This window comes from Capra hircus, unplaced genomic scaffold (genome assembly GCF_001704415.2).
Source record: "Capra hircus breed San Clemente unplaced genomic scaffold, ASM170441v1, whole genome shotgun sequence".
Lineage (NCBI taxonomy): Eukaryota > Metazoa > Chordata > Mammalia > Artiodactyla > Bovidae > Capra > Capra hircus.
In genome coordinates, this window is record NW_017190146.1 from 91,132 (window position 1) to 105,973 (window position 14,842).

At 36.3% G+C, this 14,842-nt stretch overlaps 1 pseudogene; it reads left to right on the forward strand.

The window, feature by feature from the left end:
• The first annotated feature begins 9,260 nt into the window (after nucleotides 1-9,260).
• On the forward strand, nucleotides 9,261-11,449 carry LOC102179364 (annotated as a pseudogene).
• The last annotated feature ends 3,393 nt before the right edge of the window (nucleotides 11,450-14,842 follow it).

The following is a 14,842-nucleotide window of genomic DNA, read 5'->3' on the forward strand; positions in this document are numbered from 1 at the left end:
TTGAAATTATTTGTTCTAGTTCTGTGAAAAATGTGGCTGGTAGCTTGACAGGGATTGCATTAAATTTGTAAATTGCTTTGGGTAGTATACTCATTTTCACTATATTGATTCTTCCGATCCATGAACATGGTATATTTCTCCATCTATTAGTGTCCTCTTTGATTTCTTTCATCAGTGTTTTATAGTTTTCTATATATAGGTCTTTAGTTTCTTTAGGTAGATATATTCCTAAGTATTTTATTCTTTTCGTTGCAATGGTGAATTGAATTGTTTCCTTAATTTCTTTTTCTACTTTCTCATTATTCGTGTATAGGAATGCAAGGGATTTCTGTGTGTTGATTTTATATCCTGCAACTTTACTATATGGAAAACCCTAAAGACTCCACCAGAAAATTACTAGAGCTAATCAATGAATATAGTAAAGGATCAATCTTTTTTAAAATAATTGATACACTTCTTCCAACTTGTTCTATAAGGCCTCTAGCTCATCATGTGCTATGGTGGGCTTGAACTAGTGCCTGGAGACCTGCATGCATCCACTATCAAGAACAAATACTTGGCTTCATGACTTATTCCAGAATTATTGAGTTCACCTTTTAGTGACTCAATTTCTCTATTTTCTAAATTAACCTCTTGACGTAGAATATTCACTAGTGTAAAGGTAACAGTTAGCCCAGAATCTTAAAAGAACTTATTAGCATCTGTGTATCTTCAATAGTGCTTCACTGAAAAAATTTCTCCCCTTTGATATCTGCAACTTTGAAACAAAGCTAAATAGAAAGAAAGATGTTGTTAAAAACATCTCTGACTACCCTTTATGCCAATCACTGTATTTTGTATATAATTTATGCTAGAAAAATGTGTTGACTGAGCCAGTGAATGAGCAAAAGACATTAAAAATAAATTTGTTAATTAGACTTGATTCATTTTATGAAAAGTATTGACATGAGGGAACTTAGAACCTAATGCCAGAGATATTTAATAAAGACCTCTCCCCAAAATGCTTTAATTCTCTATTCAGTTACTGTTAGAATCAAATCACACAGTTTACCAATAAACTGCAATAAATGCCGGAATCCTGAAAACTGTACATGTTGTAAAAGGAAAAAGACATAACTGGACATGTTTAGGCAGGTAAAATTATCTATAAGCATATACAGGCATACGTCATTTTATTGTACTTTATTGTGCTTCACAGATACCACTTTTTTATTTTTTAGAAATTAAAGTTCAGTGACAATTCTGCATCAAGCAATTCTATTGGCGCCATTTTTCCAACAGCATTTATTTACTTCATGTCTGTGTCACATTTTGATAACACTTAAATGTTTCAAACTTTTTCATTATTATTATATTTGTTATCATGATCTGTGATCAGTGATCTTTGATGCTACTACTATGAATTACTGAAGGGTCTAGTTTTTAAGCAATAATGCTACTGTGCACTTAATAGACTACAGCTGCTGCTGCTAAGTCACTTCAGTCATGTCCAACTCTGTGCAACCCCACAGACAGCAGCAGCTCACCAGGTTCCCCCCATCCCTAGGATTCTCCAGGCAATAACACTGGAGTGGGTTGCCATTTCCTTCTCCAGTGCATGAAAGTGAAAAGTGAAAGGGAAGTCACTCAGTCATGTCCGACTCTTAGCAACCCCATGGACTGCAGCCTACCAGGCTCCTCCATCCATGAGATTTTCCAGGCAAGAGTACTGGAGTGTGGTGCCATTGCCTTCTCTGTAATAGACTACAGAATAGTATAGATATAACTACACTGAGAAATCAAAGACAGAATAGAATAAATATAACTATACTGAGAAATCAAAAAAGTTGAATAATTCATTTTATCATGATACCTGGTTTTTTGCAATGGTTTACAGTGGAAACAGTGACAGACTTTGATTTTTTTTGCTCCAAAATCACTGCAGATGGTGACTGCAGTCATGAAATTAAAAGATGCTTGCTCCTTAGAAGAAAAGTTATGACCAAACTAAACAGCATATTAAAAAGTAAAGACATTATTTGCCAACAAAGGTCCGTCTAAGTCAAAGCTATGGTCTTTTCAGTAGTCGTGTGTGAATGTGAGAGTTGGACCATAAAGAAAGTTGAGCACCAAAGAATTGATGCTTTTGAACTGTGGCATTGGAGAAGATGCTTGAGAGTCCCTTCAACTGCAAGAAGATCCAACCAGTCAGTCCTAAGGGAAATTCATTGGAAGAACTGATGCTGAAGCTGAAACTCCAATACTTTGGCAAAACCTGATGTGAAGAACTGACTCATTGGAAAAGACCCTGATGCTGGAAAAGATTGAAGGCTGGAGGAGAAGGGGGCGACAGAGGATGAGATGGTTAGATGGCATCACTGATTCAATGGACATGAGTTTGAGTAAATTCTGGGAGTTGGTGATAGACAGGGAGGCCTGGCATGCTGCAGTCCATGGGGTCACAAAGAGTCAGACATGACTGAGTGACTAAACTGAACTGACTGAACTGGAACCCAACCACAGTATCTCCTAGTATGCCAATATAAGAAAAGTTGCCTCTGGTTAGTGGAATAATAGGGATTATGGATGATACTTTATGATCTGCTGGATCATAGATAAAGCAAGACAGTTCCAGAAAAACATCTATTTCTGCTTTATTGACTATGCCTAAGCCTTTGACACCCACTCCAGTGTTCTTGCCTGGAGAATCCCAAGGACAGGGGAGCCTGGCGGGCTGCCATCTATGGGGTTGCACAGAGTTGGACATGACTGAAGCAACTTAGCAGAAGCCTTTGACAGTGTGTATCACAATAAACTGTGGAAAATTCTTCAAGAGATGGGAATACCAGACCACCTTACCTGCCTCCTGAGAAATCTGTATGCAGGTCAAGAAGCAACAGTTAGAACCGGACATGGAACAATAGACTGGCTCCAAACTGGGAAAGGAGTATGTCAAGGCTGTCTATTGTCACTCTGCTTATTTAACTGATGTGCAGAGTACATCATGCGAAATGCCAGGCTCTATGAAGCACAATATGGAATCAAGATTACCAGGAGAAAAATCAATAACATCAGATATGCAGATGATACCACCCTTTATGGCAGAAAGTGAAGAGGAACTAAAGATTGTCTTGATTAAAGTAAAAGAGGAGAGTGAAAAAGCTGGCTTAAAATTCAACATTCAAAAAACAAAGATCATGGCATCTGGTCCCATTACTTCATGGTAAATGGATGGGGAAACAGTAGAAACAGTGAGAGATTTTATTTTCTTGGGCTCCAAAATCTCTGTGGATGATGACTGCAGCCATGAAATTAAAAGACGCTTGCTCCTTGGAAGAAAAGCTATGACCAACCTAGACAGCATATTAAAAACCAGAGACATTACATTGCCAACAGAGGTTCATCTTGTCAAAGCTCTGTTTTTTCCAGTAGTCATGCATGGATGTGAGAGTTGGATGCTAAAAAAGGCTGAGAGCCATGGAATTGATGCTTTTGAACTGTGGTGTTGAAGAAGACTCTTGAGAGTTCCTTGGACTGAAAGGAGATCCAACCAGTCAATCCTGAAGGACATTAGTCCTGGATATTCACTGGAAGGACTGATGCTAAAGCTGAAGCTCCAATACTTTGGTCACCTGATGGGAAGAACTGACTCATTGGAAAAGACCCAGATGCTGGGTAAGACTGAAGGTAGGAATGGTAGGGGCCAACGGAGGATGAGATGGTTGGATGGCATTACCGACTCAGTGGACAAGAGTTTGTGCAAAATCAGGGAGTTGTTGCTAGACAGGGAAGCCTGGCATGCTGCAGTCCATGGGGTTGCCAAGAGTTGGACAGGACTGAGCGACTGAACTGATCTGAATGAATAATTCTTACTTTCCTGTTTTTTCCTCACCATGTTTTCTTAATACACAACAAATGTTACTTGTATGTTATTATATACATTAAAATGTTCATTAAAGTTATATGCATATTGGCAGAACTAAGTTCCAACTAATGACCTTAAAAGAAGTATTATTTTTAGAGAACTTTTTTTTCCAGATGAATCCAGCTGGAAGGTACAGTCTGTATCCATTCAAAACTAAAACATCTTCAATAATGAAAAAATCTTGTAAAGAAATATATTTTATTAAGTGGCACCTTCTCTGAATTTAAGTTAATGTTGTGTTGTGGTATGTGACTATCAGACACAAAGCTAGAGAGTATTCAGTGGAGCTCTGCTTGGGAACACAAACAACTGAATTCCCATACTTCATATGAAGATTGCTTCATAGTTAATATATACCTAACTTTCATAATACACCATATTGAAAAATATTGTTTTATATTTTTATCTTCTACACTTCTATGCAATTAAGCCATCTTCCTTAAAGGTAATTAGCATCTACCATACCATATTTTCCAGGTATGCAAGCTAATTTAAAAAAAAAATTGGAAAGGATTGGTACTAACAGTTTAAGAAATTAGTGAGATTCACAGTTAAGAAATTAGTGAGATTCACAGTTAGTTTCAAGCAGTCTTAAAGCAGGTAGTGATTTAGTGATAAGCAATAGATTCAAAGAGTTTGTCAGGGATTGTGTAATAGGAATACTAAAATAATCAACTGATATCAGCTTTCTTCCTATTTTTTTTCTTTTCTTTTTTTAGCCATGCTATGTGACTTATGGGATCTTAGTACCCCAATCAGAGACTGAACCCAGGCACTCAGCAGTGAAAGCTCAGAGTTCTAACCACTGGAATGCCAGAGAGGTCCCTCCTCTCCATTTCTTGTCTCTCCTTTTATCCTCCCTCCAGCCTGCCTGAGGCCAGGAAATAACATACCAAATAAATCCTTAAGCTGAATCTATAACTATTCTAAGTTGATTCAATTCAAACTGAATCTCCCACTAATTTTTGGTGTATCTTTATATCTTATTAAGGAGAAATTTATGTCCTCTCTGATGAAAGAGGTTATTTTACATACCGAAACTATTTTTTCTCATTATAACTGTATACAAGTTATTCAGGCATTCCATTCATATCATATATAAACATTCTTTAACGCATCACTGAAAATCATGGTTTAGTGTACTTGTCAGAGGTAGAATTATTTTCAATTTACACAAATTTGTAATTTGCATGGAGTTTTACCATTTTGCAAGGCTGTGTAGAGCTCCCCTGGTGGCTCAGATGGTAAAGAATCTTCCTGCAGTGCAGGAGACTTGGGTTCAATCCCTGGGTTGGAGGACGCCTTGGAGAAGGGAATGGCTACCCACTCCAGTATTCTTACCTGGAGAATTCCATGGACAGAGGAGCCTGGTGGTTTATAGTCCATGGAGTAACAAAAAGTCATGCATGACTGAGTGACTTAACACTTTCACTTTGACTTTTCATGACCACTCTAACAAAGCAGAAGCAAATTGGCGACATAAAATATCTTTGATTTAGTGCTGGATGTTGTCTTTTTCAGAGAATAAGCAAATGCATTATAATTAACTGCAAGATTAAAAAAACCCAACTTTATCAACTATTTGCATTTTAGAATGTAGAAAATTACTTCATTCAAGGACAGAATTAAAAGGAATATGACCACAAGGTCCCCAGATCACAAACTGAGTTATATATCATTTTATTTATAATTGACATGAAAGATACTTGAATGTTTGAAAATTGCATCAGACATGCTCTACATTCTATTATTTCACTAAGATATAAAAACTCAAACCCATAGGGACTTCTGATTTCTAGTCTGGAATGTAAATATCTTGGAAGTCATTGCTGTATCTTCACAAAAATAAAAATTTGAACAAACTGAAAACTCAACAAGTCTTCTTAGATCCATCATAAAAGCAAGGTCACAGGGCAAACTGCTGCCCCCAAATATTGAAAGACTAACAACTGGATAAAGAGAATCAAAGCTTTTCAAAAATATCACCTTCATTATGAGCAGAAACCTTCCTGGGAACCAATAATGGAGTAGAAAAATCTAGACTATAACTGAATTGCTGGAGAGTCATTGTGGATATGCATAAAAGTTTAAAACTCTGGGGGAGAGGGTCTAGTAATACAGAGCTCCTCACATTTTTGTGAGTTTTACCAACAGGAGCCCTACTGGGTTCTTATAGTGAATATCAAAGAAAAAAAATTATGCTTCAATCAGGGGAAGGGAAAAAGGAACCTTTTTAAAACAGACCACAGCATTTAGCTCTTGCTGTTGTTCAATCACTCATTTGAGCCTGACTCTTTGCAACCCCATGGACTGCAGAATGCCACGCCTCCCTGTCTCTCACCATCTGCCAAAGTTTGCCCAAGTTCATGTCATCATCAGTGATGCCACCCAGCCATCTCATCCTCTGACACTGTCTTCTCCATCTACCCTCAATCTTTCCCAGCATCAGGGACTTTTCCAATGAGTTGGATGTTCGCATTAGATGACCAAAATACTGGAGCTTTGGCATCAGTCCTTCCAATGAGTACTCAGTTTATTTCCCTTGACATTGACTGGTTTGATCTTCTTGCTGTCCAGGGGACTTTCAAGAGTCTTCTTCAGCACCACATTTCTAAGGTATCAAATCTTTGGTGTTCTGCCTTCTTTACCGTCTATCTCTCACTATCGTACATGACCACTTGGAAGACCATAGTCTTAGCTATATGGACCTTTGTTTGCAGAGTAATGTTTCTGCTTTTTATCACACTGTCTGGGTTTGTTATACCTTTCCTGCCAAGACTGAACTCAAGAAAAAAATATTTACTAACATCTTACCTATTGGAGTTTTGATCAGACTCTAAACTATTTGTGTGTGTGTGCGTGTGTGTGTGCGTGTGTATGTTAGTCATTCAGTCCTGTTCAACTCTTTGTGACCCCTTGGACTGTAGCCCACCAGGCTCCTTTGTCCATGGAATTCTCCAGGCAAGAATACTGAAGTGGATTGTCATTCCCTTCTCCAGGGGCTCTTCCAAACCCAAGGATCAAACCCAGGTCTCCCACATTGTAGGCAGATCCTTTATTGTCTGAGCCACCAGGGAAGCCCCTAAACTACTTGGGGAAGTGAAATAGCTTTCTCCAGCATGCTCTGTCTTCCAGGTAGGGATGAGAATTTCCAGAAACCATGAGCTATTCTGTCCCACTAAAGGTGGAGAAAAACACTAAGAATTACCTATAAAGGTCACAGCCCAAGGTCACAGGCTCACCAAAGCTAAGGCCTAATCATAGCAATATGAATGCCTCCTTTTCCCCTAAGTTGTATCACTAAATCACTAAAGACCTATTTGCCAGAGTTCCCTTCACCCAGTACATCATGTCTAACTTTCAACAAGAAAAATACAAGACACACTAACAGGTTAAAAAAAAAGTGTTTAAAGAGACAGAGCAAGCGTCAGAACCAGACTTAAGACATGGTAAAGTTATTAGAATTATCATACTGAGAATTTAAAACAACTATGTTTAATTTGCTAAGGGTTCTAATGGAAAAAGTAGGCAACATGCAAGAATAGATGAATAACATGGAGAAATGAAAATGCTAACAAAGATTCAAAAACAAAGGCAAGAGATCAAAAACATTGTAACAGAAATGAACAATGCCTTTGATGGCCTCATTAGTAGACTGAGGAAAGAACCTCTAAGCTTGAGTATTATGTCAATAGATACTTCCAAAACCTGAAAAACAAAGAAAAAAAAAGATGAAAAATAATATCCAAGAACCACTGGACAGTTACAAAGGTGCAACATATGTGTAATGGGAATACACATATTCTGAAGAAATAATGACAAAGAATAGTCAAATATTAATGTCAAACATTAAACCACAGATCCAGAAATCTCAGAGAACACCGATTAGGATAAATTCCCAAACAAACAACGCTTCATCTCACCATATCATATTCAAATTGCATAAAATCTAAGAAAAGGAAAAAATCTTTAGAAGAGACAAAAGAAAAAAAAACAGTTTACCTATAGAGGAGTGAATAAAAGAATTATATCCAACTTCTTAGAAAATATACAAGCAAGAAGAGAGTATTTAAAACCTTCAGAGGGAGAAAGCATGCTAACTTAGAATTTTTATCTCGTGAAATTATCCTTCAAAAGTGAAAGATAAATAAAGACTTTCAGGCAAAAAAAATTGGTGAATTTGTTACAAGAAATGTTAAGAAAATTTCTTCAGAGAGAAGGAAAATGATGGAGTCAGAAGATTGAGTCTATATAAAGAAAGGAAGAGTATTGGAGAGGGAATGAGTAGAAGTAAAATATAAACTTTTATTTTTATTACTCAAAATTGATCTAAGAGATAACAGTTTTCTGAAAATAATAATAGCAAAATATATAGAATATATATAGCTAGTATATAAGTGAAATTGATAACAGCAAAGATATAAAAGAATAGAGAGATTAGGACTATTTTGCTATTATGAGATACTAGCACTAACCAGTGATATGGTATAATGTCATTTGAAACTGGACTTAAATTAATTTTGGATGCATATATACATTGCAAACACTAAGGCAACTCTAAAAATGTTTAAAAATGTAATTGAACTTAGATAAGACAGAAAACAAAATCATATAAAATGCTCAATTGAAAGAGAAAGACAGAAAAACCAAAAAAACACACAAAAAACAAAAATATGAACAAAGAAAAGGGGGCACAAATAGAAAACCATAACAAATATAGTAGGTATCAATAAAGATATATCAGTAACAACTTTAAATGTCAATGGTTTTAAATACACCAATTAAAAGAGACTGTCAGAGTAAATCAAAAAACAAGACCCAATGGGTTGTCTATAGGAAACAATAGTGTACAGGTACATACAAAATAAAAGAGAAAGCTATGCTAAATTTACACTAATCAAAAGAAAGCTGAAGTAGCTATAATAATTTCAGGTGGAGTTGAATTCAGAGCAAGGAGTTATGTAACGATAAAAGGTTAGTTCCCCAAGAGGACATAATTTTTAAAGTGTATGTACCTAACATCACAGCATCAAAACACATTAGGCAAAAAAATTATATAAGTGCAAAGATAAAGAGAAGTATTCAATAGTATTTAGAGCCTTTAACATCCTTTTATCCAAAAACTATAGTTCAAGCACCAATGAAATCAACAAGGACTTAAACTCAACAGCACCATCAATCAACCATATATAATACCTATAAACTACTGCACCCAAATATAGCAAATTACACATTCTTCTGAAGCTCACATGGAACATTCATTAATATAGACCACGTTTGAGATCATGAAACAGATATTAACAAATTTAAAAGAGCTCTTTTTCATGGCACTTCGGAGGCTGTCAGCCACTTCAGAATGAAGCTGAACATCTCTTTCCTGGCCACTGGCTGCCAGGAGCTCATTGAAGTGGATGATGAATGAAAACTTCGTACCTTCTACGAGAAGTGTATGGCCACAGAAGTTGCTGCTGACGCTCTGGGTGAAGAATGGAAGGGTTACGTGGTCCGAATCAGTGGCGGGAATGATAAGCAGGGTTTCCCCATGAAGCAGGGTGTCTTGACCCATGGCCAAGCTCACCTGCTACTGAGTAAGGGGCATTCCTGTTACAGAAAAAGGAGGACTAGAGAGAGAAAGCACAAATCTGTACAGGGTTGCATTGTGGATGCCAATATGAGTCTTCTCAATTTGGTCATCGTGAAACAAGGGGAGAAGGATATTCCTGGACTCACTAATACCACAGTGCCTCATTGCCTGGGTCCCAAAAGAGCTAGCAAAATCCGCAACTTTTTCAATCTCTCTAAAGAAGATGATTTCTGCCAGTATGTTGTGCGAAAGCCCCTAAACAAAGACAGTAAGCCAGTTGAGCTATTTCAAATCCTGAAAGATGATGCTGTGAAAGTGCTGCACTCAATATGCCAGCAAATTTGGAAAACTCAGCAGTGGCCACAGGACTGGAAAAGGTCCATTTTCATTCCAATCCCAAAGAAAAGCAATGCCAAACAATGCTCAAACTACCACACAATTGCATTCGTCTCACATGCTAGTAAAGGAATGCTCAAAATTCTTCAAGCCAGGCTTCAGCAATACATGAACCATGAACTTCCAAATGTTCAAGCTGGTTTTAGAAAAGACAGAGGGAGCAGAGATCAAATTGCAAACATCTGCCAGATCATCGAAAAAGCAAGACAGTTCCAGAAAAACATCTATTTCTACTTTATTGACTATGCCAAAACCTTTGACTCTGTGGATCAAAATAAACTGTGGAAAATTCTGAAAGAGATGGGAATACCAGATCACCTGACCTGCCTCTTGAGAAACCTATATGCAGGTCAGGAAGCAACAGTTTGAATTGGACATGGAACAACAGACTGGTTCCAAATAGGAAAAGGGGTATGTCAAGGCTGTATATTGTCACCCTGCTTATTTAACTTATATGCAGAGCACATCATGAGAAACGCTGGGCTGGAAGCAGCACAAGCTGGAATCAAGATTGCCAGGAGAAATATCAATAACCTCAGATATGCAGATGACACCATCCTTATGGCAGAAAGTGAAGAGGAACTTAAAAGCCTCTTGATGAAAGTGAAAGAGGAGAGTGAAAAAGTTGGCTTAAAGCTCAACTTTCAGAAAATGAAGATCATGGCATCTGGTCCCATCACTTCATGGGAAATAGATGGGGAAACAGTGGAAACAGTGTCAGATTTTATTTTCCTGGGCTCCAAAATCACTGCAGATGGTGAATGCAGCCACAAAATTAAAAGACACTTATTCCTTGAAAGAAAAGTTATGACCAACCTAGATAGCATATTCAAAAGCAGAGACTTACTTTGCCGACTAAGGTCCGTCTAGTCAAGGCTATGGTTTTTCCAGTAGTCATGTATGGATGTGAGAGTTGGACTGTGAAGCAAGCTGAATGCCGAAGAACTGATGCTTTTATACTGTAGTGCTGGAGAAGACTCTTGAGAGTCCCTTAGACTGCAAGGAGATCCAACCAGTCCATTCTAAAGGAGATCAGTCCTGGGTGTTCTTTGGAAGAACTAATGCTAAAACTGAAACTCCAGTACTTTGGCCACCTCATGCAAAGAGTTGACTCATTGGAAAAGACTCTGATGCTGGGAGGGATTGGGGGCAGGAGGAGAAGGGGACAACAGAGGATGAGATGGCTGGATGGCATCACTGACTCGATGGATGTGAGTCTGAGTGAACTTTGCGAGTTGTTGGTGGACAGGGAGGCCTGGTGTGCTGCAGTTCATGGGGTCTCAAATAGTCAGACACGACTGAGCGACTGAACTGAACTGAAGAAACCTATGACTAAAGCACCCAAGAATCAGCGTCTCATGATTCCCCGAGTTCTGCAACACAAATGGCAGCATATTGCTCTGAAAAAACAGTGTACTAAGAAAAATAAAGAAGAAGCTGCAGAATATGCTAAACTTTTGGCCAAAAGAATGAAGGAACCCAAAGAAAAATGGCAGGAACAGATTGCCAAGAGACAGAGGCTGTCCTCTATGAGAGCTTCTACTTCTGAGTCCAGTCAAAAATGAGATGTTGTAAGAGTAACAAATAAATAAGATCAGACATCATGAAAAATTTTAAAAGAATAAAAATCATGTAATGTCTGCTCTCAGAAAATCATGGAATTAAGTTGGGACTCAATAACAGAAAGATATTTGAAAAATTCAAAAATGTTTGGAGATTTAGCAGCATACTTCTAAGTAACGCTCTGGATAAAATTGGAAATTTCCTCCCAAATTTTTTTAAATTTCTTGAACTAAATGAAAATGAAAGTATAATTTGTCAAAATTTGTGCAATGCAGTGAAAGCAATGATTAGAGGAAAAGTTAGAGCTAAGTATATATATATGTGCGTGCGTGCGTGCGTGCGTGCGTGTGTGTGTGTGTGTGTGTGTGTGTGTGTGTGTGTGTGTTTGGGTGGTAAGCAGAAGAAAACAATAAAAACTAGAGCAGAAATCATAAAATTTAAAACAAAAATAATAGAGAAATCAACAAAACCGAAACCTGGTTCCCTGAAAAGATCAATAAATTTGCTAAGACTCTAGATGAGCCAACTCAAACGAGAGAAAGAGGAAACAAATTACTCATATCAGAAATGAAAGATGAGGCATCATTACAGATCTCATTACCATTAAAAGGATAATAAAGCATTAATAGAAAAATTTAATGGCAATAAATTTGATAATCTAGATGAAATGGACCAAATTCTTGAGAAATACAATCTGCAAAAACTTACACAGGAAGGAAGAAAAATATAAATAGGATTATATTTATTAAAGAAATTGAGACAATATTTAATAAGTTTCCAAAAGAGAAAGCACCAGGCCCAGATGGATTCATTGGTATTGGTGAATTCTGTCAAATAACTGAAGAAAATTATATCAATTCTCTACAGTCTTTTCCAGAATGTAAAAGTAGAGAGAATACTTCTTAACTCAATCTATGAGGCCAGCATTATCTAATACCAAAGTCACACAAAGCATCAGAAGAAAACTATAGACCAGCACCTTTCATGAACATACATGCAAACATTTTTTACAATATATTAACAAGCTGAATCTAACAATGTATAAAAAATAATATACACCACAGTCTACAGGATTCAAATCAAGTATGTAAGGATGGTATGAATGTTATCCATCACATTAACAAATGAAAGAAGGAAATTATATAATCATATCAAAACATGCAGGAAAAGCATTAGACTCCAAAACCAATTCATGATGGAAGTCTCAGTAGACTATGAATAGAGAGAGCATTTCTTAACTTGATAAAGAATACAGATTTTAAAAAATCCTACTGCAAGATAAGAGGCTTGAAGCTTTTCCCCTAAGTGCAGGAGCATGACAAAGATTTATATTCCTACATTGCCTTTTCAACATCATACTGGAAGACCAACATAATGCAATAAGAGAAGAAAAATGAAAAAAAAAAAACTAGACTGATTGGGAAGGAAGAAATACAACTATATTTGTTCACAAAAGACATGATTATCTATACAGAAGACATGAAAGAATTGGGAAAAGCATCTCCTGACAATAAATGAATTTAACAAGCTTATAGGATGTAAGGTTAATGTACAGCTGTCACTTGTTTTCTTATATACTGGAAATTAACAAGAGAAATTTTAAATTAAAGACAAAATATCTCTTATATTAAAGATTCCAAATAATGGAATTGGTATAAATCTAATTAAAAAAATCTATAAAAGAAAACACCTGGAATTAATAAACAATCACAGCAAAGCTGAGGACACAAAGTTAATATACAAAAGTCAATAACTCCTATATACAGTAATTCTTCTACATACAAACAAGTTCCATTCTGAGTGCATGTCTGTAAGTAAAATTTGTTCCTGAGTCTAACAATGTTAGCCTAAGTACCCAACTAACACAACTGGCTACACAGTACTGTACTGTACTGTAATAGGATTATAATACTTTGCACACAAATAATGTATAAAAAACACAAACACAAAAAATAAACATTTTTAATCTTACAGTACAGTACCTTGAAAAGTACAGTAGTATAGTACAACAGCTGGCATACAGGGGTTGGTATTAAGTGAACAGGCAAGAAGAATTACTGACTGGAGGATGTAGAGAGTGGAGTATGGTAGAGCTGAAGGTTGTAAGCAATAAGAGATGGAGGGAAAGCTGCAATTTCATGCCTGATTTTGATGACACAAGTCCTTATTCCTTGCTGGAATCAATTCTATCTACCCTCTTGTAAAAATGATCCAGTGATGTCTGAGTAATAGCGCTGGTGTTTTGTTTTTTTTTTTCTTTTCTCATCATAGATGACATAGTAACAGTGGATTGCATTTTGAATGGCTACTGGAACCTTTGTGTACCATTCTACATTCAGGTTGTGTGCCTCAAAAACTAACATTGCCTATTCAAATTAAGACAACCCCCTTGCCATTTAGTGCATTGTGAATCTCCTCAGTTTTTCAGTTACTTTTTTTCCTCTTGTCTCTCTTCATCCTTTCTCTGGGATTCCAACTCCATCAGGTCTTCATTAGTAAGTTCTTTGTGTTGCACAGCAACAGTACTGTACAGTAAAGTACACACAAAAACACAACCACTTGTAAAGTATATGTGCATGTGACAATGTACACCAGATACATGAACTAACTTATGTAAATGGACATGCAAGTACATGTTCTCATCTTTCAAAGTTGGCACCCTGAAGGTTCATATGTAGGGAACTTACTATACCAACAATGAACAAGTGAAATCTGAAATTTAAAACACAATGTCATTAAATTATCATTTAATGATAATGAACTTCTTGGATACAAAAAATTAAAAGAATTCAGAAATATTAAAGCTCCCTTAAAAGAAATGTTGAAAAGTCTTTTCTAATGGAAAAGAAGTAAGAATCTTTCGGAAAGGGAAAATCTCAGAAGTAAAGGGAAACATAGAAAGGATTTAAGATCACTTAAATAAGCCAGTATGTGAGATTAAAAAGTGAAAAACTGTAAAAAGTAACAATAACTACCATAATCAGTTAACAGATAAGCATGAAGATGTAAAACATGACATCAAAAATAAAATGTAGGGGAGGGAAATAAAAATTAAAATCTTTTAAAATGTGTTTGAATTTACATGACTATCAGCTTTAAATCAAGTAGATACAATTTCAGGTCAATATATATGAACCCCACAGTAACCATAAATAAAAAAAAAAACTACTGGTATTTTATTATTACACAACAAGCATCAAGAAAGGAATCTAAGCATACTAGAAAACAAAATCATAAGATTATAAGAAAAACAGAAAGAAGAATAAATGGAATTACTACAAAAACACCTGGAAAACAAATAATAAAATGACAATAACTATTGATACATACCTCTCAATAATTACTTTAAACATCAGTGGACTAAATGCTCTGATAAAAAGGCTTCTCAGGTGGCA